Raw genomic sequence first — 14,729 nt, forward strand, 5'->3', positions numbered from 1 at the left:
AACGTTGAGTGGGCTATGATAACCAGTCAGGGAGCTCTCCCTGCTTTCCAGAGAAGTCCCATGAAGTTGGAGAGTTACACGGAGCAGTCGCTTAAAACATTGGTCGTTAGTAGTCACCAATAGTAGGTTTGTAAAAGCAGTACATGTACACTAAGTGTTCTTATGACAGAGAACAAAGTTCACTGTGTGTTACTTTTAGCCAGCATCTGAAGCTGGGCAAAATAGAAAGCACGTTTTTGAAACATAAAGGTTCGATTATTTGTTTTCATAAGACATAGGAGCAGAATTAGACTCTTTGACCCATTGAGCTTTTCATGTCTAAGTTATAAACTGGTTCAACATGGAAAGATGATTATCACTTTGTGAATTGCTCAATAGTGTAGGTAGTTGACAGTACAGTGAATAAAATGACAAAAGTCTTGTTATTGTAGAAAGGGGGAAAAAAGTCCTGAGGAAGGGTCTCAGCCTGAACATCAGCTGTTTATTCCTCTCCATAGTTGCTGCCTGACATGCTGAGTATTTGTGTGTGTTGCCCTGGATTTTCAGCCTCAGCAGAATCTCTTGTGTTTAGAAACAAATACGTCCCTGAAATAAATAATTTGAAAGGATTGGATAGGAAGGAGGGCGTGGGAGAGTACATGGGTCACTGGTTTGTGTTCATAGTTGCTTTCTCATTTCAGTTCTTCCCCTCAGTCCCTCCAAGGCCACAGACTGTTAGTGAGCCAAATCCGTAATAACACAGGACCCTAATAAAGCCCAGAAAGTTATGAGATAAAATCACTCACCTCAATAATGTAGATAAGTTCATTCTTCTCTTCAACACTGAACTGATTCCACAACTTACGAACTCGCTTTCAAGGACTTCACAACTCATGTTCTCAACTTTATTTAATTTTTTTTTGTATATACGCAATTTGTCTTTTGCATATTGAGTATTTGTCTTTGCTTGTGTGTGGTTTTTTCATTGATCCTATTGTGTTTCTTTGTGTCTACTGTAAATGCCCACAAGAAAATGAACCTTTGAGTAGTAACAATAAATTTACTTTGAACTTGTCTGCGAGGTTCATAGATAAGGTGGAAGTATCAAGTACTAAAGGGCATAGTTTTAAAGTGAGGGGGACAAAGTTTAAAAGAGATTTTTTTTATTTTACCCGAAGTTGGTAGGTTCCAGAACTGCACTGTTAGGGTAGGTGGTGGAAGAAGATACAGGGCCAACATTTAAGAAGCACTTAAACAGGTGCAGGTGGGATTAGTTTAATTTCACATTGTGGTCAGCACAGACTTTGTCATTTGTGTCATTTCATGTTCTGTCATTAGATAGGTGTTGAACAGAATGAGCCTGTTGTGCTTTGTTTTGAAACAGGAGTCCTTGATCGCCTCTTGAAAAGTTCCTGCAAGAAATATTGTGTATTGATGCAGATTTAGCAGTGCTGACTGCTCGAGCTTTCAGAAGACATCTGAGAATTGGGGATGAATGTAGAGAATGTGGCAACAGGGATTTGACATTGCTCCCCAGTGTCAGATCCTTTAGGTTAATTAGCCAATGTAAATTGATCTCACTGTGCAGATGATAGGGAGACCCTGAGAAAGTTGACAAGAATTTAAGTTTAAAAAAAATCAATATTAACATAGGTTAGTGTAAATGGGTGATTGATAGTGTGAACTTGATGGGCTGAAGGGTATGCTTCTGTTCTGTATCTCTGATAGTGCAGCACTGTATGGGTCCTTCGGTTCATAATGTTGTGTGTGCTCATATAATCCTACTTCCCTCCTATACAGCCCATAACCCTCCATCTCTGATTCTGTGATTTAGTCCATCAATTAGCATTTAAGGTGTAGGAGCCACAGAGCACAATTTGAAGGCTGAGTTTGTGATGTGTTTAACAGGCCAGAGCAAATCACTGCATCATGCTGTAAGGAGTGGAAAAAAGTATTCACAGAACAGGGAAAAAGGTATGTGAGGGGATTATAAAATCGGCTAAACTCATGGTCTGTAGATGGTCATTGAGTATCAAGGACCCTTGCCATTCTGGACACGCCCTCTTCTCATCGCTACCATCAGGGAAGAGGTACAGGAGCCTCGATGATTAGGAGTATGTTCTTCCCTTTGCCATCAGATTTCTGAACAGACCATAAACCCATGAACACTAGCTCACTATTTTGCTCCCTTTTTGGACTGCTGATGTATTTTTGAATATTTTTATTGTAATTTATAATCATTTTTAATGTATTGCACTATACTATTGATAAAATAGCATATTTCACACCTTATGTCAGTAACTCTGATTCTGAGGCAGAGGTGACACCACATTCGGTAAAGCCTCATGTTCACTGTTCAGCTGCTGTGACCTCAGTGGATGAGAGGGTGAGGGAGGGAGTTACTGGATTGATCCCAGGAATTAGGATCTTTAGTTGAGCACAGAAATTGGAGTTCTTTGCGTTACAACTGAGAAGGTTTAAAAGCTGACACCTTTGTCAAGAAACTAGTAAGTCTGGTTCTTTCAGGTGGGGATGGGTCAGTCACCTAAGGTTTCAGCTCATCAAGAAGGGGAAAGGAGTTCGTAGAAGACTGGAGTGACTGAGCAGAATCCAGTCTCTAAAAAAAGAAGGGTACTTGAAATCATACACAAAATATTTATGAGAGAAAGGCATGTAATTGGGATAGAACAGAAACTCACTAGCCAACTGACATTAACAACCTCTCTCAGCCAATGTGCTCACTGTTCTTCTCAGTTTTTGGCCCTAGTTGTACTCAGCAGGCTGCCTTGTGAGCCTGACATCAGATTCCTGAAACAGGCACTCTGTTTGTCACAAGAGGAGATCACCAGGCAGACAGGATATGCCGAAAGCTTCCTTGAATTGATACATTATCTCCTTCTGATCTCCTGGTCAACGACTGCCCAAAATGGAGGAGGAGTATTGGGATAGTGTCGAATTTTGAAGCCATGCATCAAGAGTGCATGGGTAGCCTGTGCAAATGGAGGATGCAGTACGTCAATATCCCATCAGCCATCCTATCAGGCACCAGTGTAACCAGAATAGCCTGTGGCTCCTGCAGTGACATCTTCAATTGCTGTAGCCCCCCCCCCCCCACACACAACCAGAAAAGCCGTTCCTGATCATGTGAAGCAGCCGGCACTGGGCACGTCACACGGAGTCTGATCCCTCAGGAGGCCCACCAGCAGAAGGACTGACTTACCTTCCTCTGTGGGGCTGAGCGTATGCTGAATCTGTGGCACATTGTTTGTTAACTACTGTCCACTGAAACTCCTGGTTGCGGTGGAACTGGTGCCATATTAACTGTGGGCTGCAATATTTGACATTGTATTTTTATGTTGAGTTAACGTTTGACTCGTGTCACCAGCTCCTGATGTTCACACCCCACTCTAAAATAAATCTGCTCAACTCAAACTCCCTGATTGCAGCAAATGGGCAGTGTTTGTTTCTCAGGCTTGATGGATTGTGCTGGTGTACTCTAGAGTGGCCATTGGCTGTATTAGGAGCTGGTAAGTGTGACAGACTTTTAGCCTCTATAAATAACTGGAGTATATTGCTCTTAAGCTTTATTGCCATTGGTCATGGTATCTGTCTTCTGCAGCTGAAGGAGTGGGGGGGATTTACGGTACAAATCATGGCTAAAAATCTTCCTTGTATCCCAGCATCACGGGAAATTCTGTTGATTATTTTAATGATGTCATCAGGTCATACGTCACAGAAGCAGTCCCTTTGGCCCATCAACTCCATGCTGACCAAGATGGCTGTCTCAGCTAGTGCCATTTGCCTGTGTTGGCCCGTGTCCCTCTTGGCCTTTTCTGTCCAAATATGTTACTGGTGTTGGGGCCAGCTGTTGCCTCTGGGTTTGTTGTGGAGAGATATGGAGGTCTGCAGTGGGAGTTGTAGAGCTCACATTTTAATGTTATTTGTAGTTAACCAGCCAAACGCAGGGTGGTTTAAGGATAGGTGTTTCTGGAGAATAAGCTGGGAAACAGATTATAAATTAAGGCACAGTTGCCTCACAGTTGGCCAGAAGATGCAGAAACAAAGTGACAAGTTCATGTTGGTCTTTGTTACTGACAGGAATTTATAACAAAGAATGTGACAATGACTTGATAAGAAGCTGCAGAGAGAAGTATGTGCAGATATGACATTAATATTGCTTCTTCTTGTGTTTATCACACCCATGGAGAATTTATTGTAGCTATTGACTGGATTCAGTTCCTGGAAGTGCATGCTCAAGCAGTGGGGCAGATTCCTTGGGAGTTGGTTGTCAGAATTGATTGCAAGATCGCAGGTATCTAGAGTTTTGTAACTCTGGTGCGGCATAGTAGTGCAGAGGGTAGTGTGGTGCTTTACAGCATTAGCTGTAGGTCAAGGTACAGTCTTGCAGCTGGTAAGATGAACTCTGTTGTCTATAAACAGTTTGTATGTTCTCCCTGTGACCACGTGGGTTTTCCCCAAATGCTCTGGTTTCCTTCCACATTCCAGTGATATACAGTTGGGGTTGATGAGTTGTGGGCATGCTTTGTTGACATGGGAAGCGTGACAACACTTGTAGGCTGCCCCCAGCTCCTCATTGAATTGATTTGACGCAAGCTACACATTTCACTGTGTGTTTTGATGTACGTGTGAGAAATAAAATTAATTTGTATCTCTCTCTCTTTATTTTGTAAAGCAATCATGGAAGAAAGAGGAAATGGGTGAATTTTTAGGTGTTAAGAATAAGAGCGGTACAGGAAAGTGGCATTGAGGTAGATTATCATCTGTGATTGTATTGAACAGCAGAGCAGGCACAGGGGTCAAGTAACCTGCTTCTGCTATTTGTGTTCTAATGCACAAAAGACAGCAAATGGAATGCCAGTCATTGGATATAAAATTTGAAGCACTGGGATAGAACCGTGCCACACCGACATAAACCCCATGTGTAACCATCCTGAGAGTGTAGTGAGCAGTCTGGGCACCATGCTTGTGGAGGATTTGTTGACCTTGGAGGGAATTCAGCATAGATTTTACTATGACACAAACTGTATAGATGATACTGGAACCTCATGTGCTAACTAACAAATGGAGGTAGCTGCAACTAAGCGTCAGTTTCTGGAATTTAAACATGTAGGAAATTATTGGATTGCATTTTCTAAAATGTTTGGGGAAAATCTGGTAGGGTAGATGGAGAGAAACTACATCTGGTTGGAGAGCTTGAATGAAGGGCACAAATTGAAAATTCATTCTCTGTCCTGTCCTATTTTGGGGTTGGAGGACTGTGTGTATATCACCGTATGTTTCAATGTATATATGATCGATATATCTGAATTAGAGTCAAGCCTTTCAGGAGTGAGAACTCTGCCATGGACAGTCCCAAACCCAGTTGTGAGAGGGGGAAGGTTGTGCATGGGGCTAACATTTGTTGAAACCTAAAGATATAACAATGCCAACAGAAGCCCTAAAACCTCATCCATGGGAAAGGAAGGATTTCAAAAGGCTACACCTGGGAACAACTTGAAATACTGGCCCAGGACAGAGGACTCTTGTGACCTGCTGTTAGTGACCTATGCCCCAGTAGGGGTGATGGGCATAAGTAAAATAGGAAAGTATGTGGAACTCCTCCACAAGTGACAATAAATGCTGCCAAGACTGTTAATGTTAAACCTGAGGTTACTGTTCAGAAAAGCAGATGATGAATGCAAGTTGGAGGTGAGCTCCAACAGATCATTAACTGTTTGAACTAGCTCAAAACACAGTATTGGCATCAAGACAAGTTGTTGAGCTCACTGTAATATAAAATTAGTAGCACATAGATAGTGCTGGTCATCTTTCAGATTGAGCCCTGCATCCAAGTCAGATTAGTTGGAATCGGTCCGTTGTTTAGAGGAATTAGAGGATATATCATTGAAACCTACACACTTCTTAAAGGATTGACAAGGTGAATGCAGTGAAGGTGTTTCCCCTGCCTAGGGAGTTAAACCAGGGTGAAGATTCAAAATACTGGAGGATGGAATTGGGGACAAATTTCTTCATGCAGAGGGTGGTGAATCTTTGAAAATCTCTACCCCAGAGAACTGCAGATGCAATATCATTCAGTAAATTCAGAATAAGAAAAATAGATATGAGAGAATGGGAGGATGGAGGGGGTTAACCTGTGTGTATGTTGTTCTTGTGTAGGTTAGCCTGTTTGTTTGTCACTACGCCATTCAATGCTGTGTTAACCTGACCATCAGTATGCCTGTGTGCTTGCTAATTGTAGAGCACAAATACACACCTTCCAGTGGCATCAACAGATATATTTGTTAGTGTGTGAGTGCTGATGTCCTGCTCCCTGTTGTCTTGGTCCCACTTGGATCAGGATCTTGTGTACGAAACCCATGTTTTAGTTGGTATACAAGAGCTATCTGCATTAAATTAGCTTAGCGATTAGCGTAAATCTGTTACAGTGCCAGTTGTAAGGTAAGGGTTCAATTTCTGTCACTGTCTTCTTCCCCCCATGACTGCGGTTTCCTCTGAGTGCTCTGGAGTCCTCCCACGTTCGAAAGACCTATGGGTTATGGTTCGTGAATTATGGGTATACTATGTTGGCATTGGAAGTGTGGTGACACCTTTGGGCTGTCCATCACAATCCTCACTGATTTGATTCAATGGCATGGTATGTAAGGAGTTTGTACGTCCTCCCCAGTGACTGAGTGGGTTTCCCCTGGGTGCACCAGCTTCCTCCCACAGCCCAAAGGCGTATCAGGTGGTAGGTTAATTGGTCATTGCCAATTGTCCCATGATTAGTCTAGGATTAAGTCGGAGCCAGTGTCCTATTCTGCACTGTATCTCAATAAATAAATGAATCAATAAAACAATGCATTTCATTATTTGTTTTGATGTGCACATGACAAATAAAGTTAAAGGCCACATGGGCTCCACATGGAACGTCAGGGCCATTGTAGACAATCCCAACAGTGATGAGTTTGTCATAGCTCACAAACTCACTTGAGCCAGTGCCTCAATATACAATGGCCACTGTTGCTTTGTTGCAAAGAGCAGGTAATTATCTGCATCTATACTAAACATTCAGATGATTTCACTCAAAGGATGAGACAATTGAGGAAGTGAAGTATTGGCAACAGTGCTGAGTTGGAGGTTAAGTACTCTCTGAAAGATGTCAATAGCTTCCTTTTGTGGTTATGTACGTGACAGAGAAAGGACGATCTGACCATTAAACAAAAAACAAGACTGATATAAGTGAAATTGGTCTTGGAGTATCACTGCAGCACCGGACTGGCTCTAATTAATTTAAGCTGCATTGCTGATTACTGCTACTGCAAAATAACCCTTTCAGAATTCAAAACCACCCTGGTATTAGAGCTGGAGTTTTCTTTTTGCATGTGAGTGAGTTTGGGTGATGCTGTTGAAATAGCTGAGTGGGTGAGCAGAGTGCATTTTGCAGATGGGATGTTTGGTGGTCCCTGTGGTTGGTGGAAGAGGAACTTGCTGCTTAGCATAGGCGTCATAGGCCAAAGTGTCTGTGTACTGTATGACTCCAAGACCCGTTAAACTCAACAACATTCAGAGTGAAGCAGCCTGCTTGTTCTGTAGGTTTTGATGTATTCCTTCCTTCAGGATCCTCGGCCTGTGCTGTAGTCAATCTGTTTTGTGGCTGGACAGTAGATGTTTTGGTCATTTTGCCCAAAAGATGTCGAAGACTGGGGTTTCTGTGATGGTACTGACCCCAGAGGGCAAGAGTTCTCGATGAAGTTCTCTTATTGCAGGTGGTACCTGCCTGAATGTTGTCACAAACTTAGTGTAGACATGGGTCACTGTGTTTACTGAAGATCTGGGAATTCGGTGGCTGATTCCACTATGTAATGAAATCACTGCAATATTGAGAGCATAGGTGTCAACTACTGGGTTTGTCAGCTGTGTACGTGGTTAATGAGATTTTCACACACCATATAAAGCATCACAAGTTCTCTGATTTGCAGCACTAACTTAAGCAATTCCTCGTCAGTTCTTCACTGGGACTCTCTGCTTTTTTGACACCCTTGTGTTATTTTTATTCACTTTTATAAATTTCGATAACATTGATATCTTTTTTCAGTTATTTGGCAGGGCAAATTATTTCCGTGTCAACCAACTCCTGTTGATGTTCCTATGAAAAGTTTTATACCTAGAGCTTAGAACTTATTAAATAAAATTACAAAGGCTGAACAAAGCTGGAAATATCACCCCTCAGATATCTTAATTTTAATAGATCCATTGGATTGGTAATCATCAGATGACATTATTGTTTCCAAAAGCAGCTAATTAACTCTTCACTTAAATTGATCATCCAAAAGAGGGTGGAAATCCCAGTTCATAGTTTGGATTGTGTATGGTGGGAAGCAGCTGTGTCAACCAAACTGAGCCATGGAGGAGAAGATTCAGTAGAAGTACCTGTTGTGGGACACTATTCGGTGATGGTGAAGAGCAGTGGGTGTAAGTAGTAATGTTGTGATGGTAATGCCTCTCGTGGCTGGCTGTGGGAGACCACCCTGTGGAGGGGAAGAGCAATGGGTGTAGACAGTAATATTTTGGCTCATATCTAGGTTCAGGGTTTGACCTGCATCTGAGGAATGGCCACCAGGCTGAGACAAAGGAGGTCCAGGCACCAGAAACAAGCAGGGGAGAGAGGTGTATACTGGAGTGGGTGCAGAGGAGATTCATCAAGGCATTTCAGTTGTGACGAGAGATTGGATAGATTATGTTTGTGTTCCCTGGAAGGGGGGAGAAGGGGGGGGGGGGGAATTGTCAGGATACTGGGAGAGTGGAAAGATTGTCTTTATCACAGGAGACAGGAGTTTAAAACCAGAGGTTTAAGGTGAGGGGAAAGATTTAAAGGGATCTGAGGAATAACTTTTTTATACACAGGATTGTGGGTTTATTAAATGAGATTCCAGAAGTTTCAAATAACAACATTTGACAGACAATTGGGCCGGTACAGTATATAGTTAGGAAAGAGTTAGAGGAATATAGGGCCATTGGGACGAGCATTGTGGTCAGCATGGATGAGTTGAGCCAAAAGGCCTGTTTCTACGCTGTATGAATCTATGGCAAAGGTATATAAAAGCAGACAGCGTACCCTTAAGGTAAGAGCTAGGGGATTTGAGGAAGAATTATTTTCACACATCTGGAATGTGAGTGGGTGATGGAGGCACGTATTTGCACAACACTTGAGCTTTACCTGCTACGGTAGTGAAGTCTGTGGACTGAGCGAAGGAAAATGATGTTCACAAGTACTCAATGGCTGGTCCAGATGGTGGCTGAAGGGTACGATTCCATGCAGCGTGATGCTTTGAACCTGTGACATTAAGTCAGGATGCTGTCTGTGGGTATGTGCTAGTTTGCTGTCTTTGCAAGATATTTTAAACATCTTCCTCTGCTACATTTTTTACTGCTCCCCCTGAACCAGTTGTGTACTGATTCTATACTCCACTTGTTGGCTAATTTGGAGTCAGAGTCATTAGGGAGTGATTCTCACCGTACAGTTCACAAGAGCTTTATTGGACAGAGAAAAGTGAGTTCAGGTCCTGGTTCCTGCAACTTTTATCAACAGGCCGCACTGTAATGAATGTGGGAGTCGGGGAAAACTGTCACAGCTCATGTGGCCGAATGCAATGACATTCCTGTGATAATGAAATAGTTTGCTCCCTACAGAAAGCTGCAGAAAAGGAAATAAAATATATCAGTGGATGTAAGCATGTGATTCCATAAGATCATAAGACATAGGAGCAGAATTAGCCATTGAGTCTGCTCCACTATTCCATCATGGCTGATTTATTTTCTCAACTCCATTCTCCTGCCTTCTGCCTGTAGCCTTTAACGCCCTGACTAATCAAAAACCTATCATCCTCCGCTTTAAATCTACCCAATGACTTGACCTCCACAGCCATCTGTGGCAATGAATTCCACAGATTCATCATCCTCTGGCTAAAGAAATTCCTCCTCATCTCTGTTTTAAAGGAATATCCTTGGGAGAAGCCTAGTCTCTGGGTGCACTGTTTGAAGCATCTACTCTGGTTACCTTCTGAATATTTGCAGTGATGTGTTTACTGTATTGGTTTCTGATATTAATAAAAATGGAAGGATTAAATGAAGTGATTTGCTGCCTTTCACATACACCCAAGTTCCCCTAACTGGAGATGCACAAACTCTGCTATCGGCATGATGGACACTCAGACTGGTTACATTCTTCCCACGTCCCACCCAACTGTGTGGTACTGTTCTCTGCTCCCCCTCGGAACAGCGTAACAGATTGTCATTTTGAGCACTTCAGCAGCCCCCTGTTGTGCTGATGTAACAGTGTTCTCTTGGCAATGTACAATGAAGTTATGGAGTGCAAATTCACAGCACTGGAGCACTGCCGCGGTTTTTTTGTGATGCAAATACTGCACAGCATTGAAATCGCAGAAGTATGGCACAGATCTGCATTTAGTTTGGACTCTGCAACAGTGTAGAATGCAGCACTGCCTTTGGATTAGAGATGCTTTCAGTCAGTGTTAAAATGTGATGTTTGTATTTTGAGTTGAGCAGTGTATTTTAAAACATTCTACCTTTTAGTATGGCAAGCAGCCGATGAATCATGTAAACTGTATTGTTTTAGTTCAGGGTGAGATTTCTTCAGACGGGGGTTCCTTGGTGTTCGATTCACAAAATGTAGCTGGGGACTGAGTGTAAGAAGCTGTGTGTCAGTGCCAGAGCCTGTGCTGGCAGCCCGATTGTATGCTGGTTATTTCCATTGGAGCACACCAGTTAGTTGGAACCCAGTCAGTGCTTGAGACTTAGTCTGATTTTCTGGCAGTGTATGAAGTCTTTTATTCCAAAGCTCTTTTGAAAAAAAAATTCTCTGAGTACATTGAAATTGTAAATCCTGAAACAAAAGAGGCTAGCAAGTCTGCTTTAATTTCTCCAGCATCCTTTAATTTAAATACCTTTCCACATGCTTTCTCTGTATTATCTTTGATGTGACAAGCTAACTGGATTGAAGACAAGCATTGAACCTCCTGAGCTCCTCTCTGTAATGCAGCATGTGTGAACTGATGGAGGTGCTACTGTTATCCCTTCTCCAGATGCTTTTCTTAGCTGCATAGATTGTACTCAACACTATGATACATAGAAACATAGAAAATAGGTGCAGGAGTAGGCCATTTGACCCTTCGAGCCTGCACCACCATTCAGTATGATGGTGGCCTTGCTCACTGTCTGGAAGGATACTGGACTAGAAATGGGAATGGTTATCTCTGTCAGCCACTGGCCTGCCTTTTGCATCAGTTGCTGTCGCAGTGCCAGTTGGGGTTGTACCGGGAATGAATGAACTTCCTGATGTTTCTTTCATATTTCAGCTGAGGGTTTGGAAAGTCTATTCCAAGCTTACCCTCCTGTGGGGAAATGGAAAATTTATACTCTATGTTTAAACATAGAAGAGCCTTTATTTATAGAGCACTCGGTCGCATCTCTGGGACACCCACAGAACTTCCTCCTAATTCATTATCTATTGCTGGCACTTCCTGCGGAAGCCGATTCGGCTAGCACCAATGTAATGCACAGCAGCAATGCATGGCCATCACCAGAATAAAGCAGCAATGCATGGCTGTTACCAAGAATAAAGAGTTATTTCATTTGTTTAAATAAAGTTATTAATTGGTCACATGTTTGGAACTCTGTTCTTCAGTAGCGTCAAAGGATCTTTTACACCCGCATTAATAAGTGGATGGAGTCTTTTTTTAAACCCCTTTCTTGAAAAGTGGTCATTAATAAAGCAGTGTTCCTTCAGGTGCTTGGTTCTATAATAGTAACTGCCCCCATCCTCATCGAAACTACAAGGGAAGAATTCATTTAATGAAACATGCATCAAAACATACAGTGACATGTGTCACTTGCTTCGGCAATGTGCTGGGGGACACGCGCAAGTGTGGTCACGCTTCCTACACCGACTTAGTATGACCATAACACATACATCTTTGGAATGTGGGAGGAAACCAGACATGAGGAGAACTTACAAACTCCTTACAGACAACGGTAGGAATTGAACTCCAATCTTACAGCTGGCACTGTAAAGCATCGCAGTAACTATATGCTACTGCGCTGTCCTAATGTCAGCTTCATGTCAGACTAACACATTTTGTGTCTTTTCTACTGTTAGTTTTGTTTGTTTCATATTTTTCTTCCTTTTATATATAAATATTTTAGCAGAGGGCCATGAATAATGCTGTGTGTGGGAAGTTATTTCAGCAGGTTTGTGTTTGGAATTGCCTGTCTGAGTTGGATTATGGCTGGTACAGTACTGAACTAGGTGTTACACTTCACTCCATAGCAGGCCCTGCTCCCACCAACTATCAAATCCCTGCTTACACTGTTATCTGCTCACTCTGATTTTATTTTCCCCAATTGTCATCAACTCCCTGCAGGTTCTACTGCTCACCTTCACTAGGGACAATCTACAATGGACATTTGACCCACTAACCCATGTGTTTGTGGGGTATGGAAGCCACTCAGAGGAGACCCACACAGTCACAGGGACAAACTCCATACTGGCAGCATCACTGGCAACTCCATACACCACTGGTATTTAGGGCAGCAGTGAAGGTCCTCCATTTCTGACAGCATTCAGGGCTTTGCTCCTTCATTATGTCAGTAACTTCCTCTTGGTTTTCTCTACTGTTAGTAATGCAAGTCCCAGGTGGAGGCTCAGATGTAGAAAGATTCTTCATTGCTGTTTCCGTAACAATTTTGTTTTATTAGTCAGGGTTGTTAGCCCTGAGCTGAATCCCCAAACCTGGAGGACCTGTGGACCGCTGTTAATCTGGCCTCTATGCTTTGACCTGCTTGGCATGGGTGACCCTGCTGAAGAATAAAACCCTGACTCCAGCCAATGCAGCTCTCCAGGTCATTGAGGCGTGCAAGTCTCCAAACTACGACAAGGTTGTGGTCCTCTTGGAGGTACAGAGACAGCACGTAAAGTCAGAATTCAACCTGGATCACTGGAAGTATCGAGGCAGTAGCTGTACCATTGAACTGACCTCCAGTCAGTCAAGTCCAGACTACCACTTGGCAGTGAGCTCCAGTTTACTCTGTCCACTGTTGGTATGACTAACCAACCAACCCAGACACTGAGATTAGATGTGGCAAGCTTGAAAAAATAAGGGAGAGCTTTCACTTTTGGACAGTGTGCTGAAGAAAGAGGTTTCACAGTTCCAGATCAGGTGAAGGAGTCTCCAAAGGTATCAGTGAGTGACTCAGTGCGTAGTGAAGAATTAAACCAAAGGTTCAGTCTCTCCATTTAAAAAAGGTGGAAGGTGAGTTCAGCTGTGGTTGAACAGCAAAGCCCTTGGGAAATGATGAGGGGCAAATCAACATGTGACCATGATGGACAAGGATCAAGTGTAGGAACATCAGTGGCTACTGATAGCACAGTAGCATAACGGTTAGCACAACACTTTACAGCACCATCATCCAGGGTTCAAATCCTGCCACTGTTAAAGGAGTTTCTACGTTCTCCACATAACCATGTGGGTTTCCTCCAAGTGCTCCGAAAGAAGTGCACCAGTTTCCCCCCAAATTCCAAAGCTGCCCGGGTTAGGTTTAGTAAGCTGTGGGCATACTATGTTGGCACCGGAAGCCATGGTGCCATGTGCGCGCTGCCCCCAGCACATTCTCAGACTGTGTTGGTCGTTGATACAAACGGTGCGTTTCTCTGTATGTTTCGTTGTCACTGATGTTGGAAGTTGTACTCCATCCTGGCTTGAAGTGTATTGCCATTCCTTTACTGAATCAAAATACTGGAGCTCCCTACCAACGATATTGTGGAACAGCTTTCATGAAATGCACCTGTTCTCCAGAAATAAATGTTTGGGGGAGTAAAAGGGAAAGATGTCTGATTAGGGCCTTGTCTTAAGTTTTTAAAAATATCAGCAATCAAATATTGTCCTGATGAAGGATCTCAGTTTGAAACATTGACTGTTTATTCCTCTCCATAGATTTTGCCTAACCTGCAGAGTTCCTCTAGCATTTTGTGTGTGTTGCTCAAGGTTTCCAGCATCTGCACAATCTTTTGTGCTTATGAAGCTCACTTCCAGTTGTACCCCATATTGTACATTTCTCTTTTAGGGTTTGTCTCACGGCAGTTTATTTCAGCTTCCCATTGTGTTTACTGCACCACAGCCTAGGCAGCCTTTCATTGCAATGAAGAGCAGACTCGTTTACAGTGTCTGCAGAAATTGTTGGCTTGAAGTCGGCCAGCTGAGTAATTGAGAGCAGTGCAGCACTTTGTGAAAAGACCATTCATCAAATGTACAAGTCAATTACTGGAAGTGGCTTCTGCTGAAGGCAGGGAAAGTTTGGTGAAGGATCTGACTGGCCATAAAATTGCATTTATAGAAAGTCTGTACAGTGGGAGGAAGGACACTATATCCTACAACTTCCTGAAATGCACTAACATTATAAGGAAGGATAAGGTGTCATTGGAACAGGGAGTCACATGGTTTCCTGTCTTCAATTCTAGAGCAGCTCCTATAATATACATCATGGAGATGGGTAGGGAATTCCTACCCACAGGCACAGCTCATTACTAATGTGCATGTTTAACACAGACAAGGTAAAAATAAAACTCAAAAGCCCCCACAAGGTTTTTCCTATTGAAAAAGGGCACTTGGGAGATTTCAGAATAGGAAATAGAGCATGTAGCAATTCCTTTGAATCTGTTTATGTGACATACAATT

General features: G+C 42.7%; 1 protein-coding gene across 3 annotated transcripts in view; it reads left to right on the forward strand.

The window, feature by feature from the left end:
• Positions 1-14,729, forward strand: part of slka (STE20-like kinase a) — a 114,925-nt gene that overhangs the window by 751 nt on the left and 99,445 nt on the right. The gene's annotated exons all lie outside the window — the stretch shown is intronic.

This window comes from Hemitrygon akajei, chromosome 23 (assembly GCF_048418815.1).
Source record: "Hemitrygon akajei chromosome 23, sHemAka1.3, whole genome shotgun sequence".
Taxonomy (NCBI): Eukaryota; Metazoa; Chordata; class Chondrichthyes; order Myliobatiformes; family Dasyatidae; genus Hemitrygon; species Hemitrygon akajei.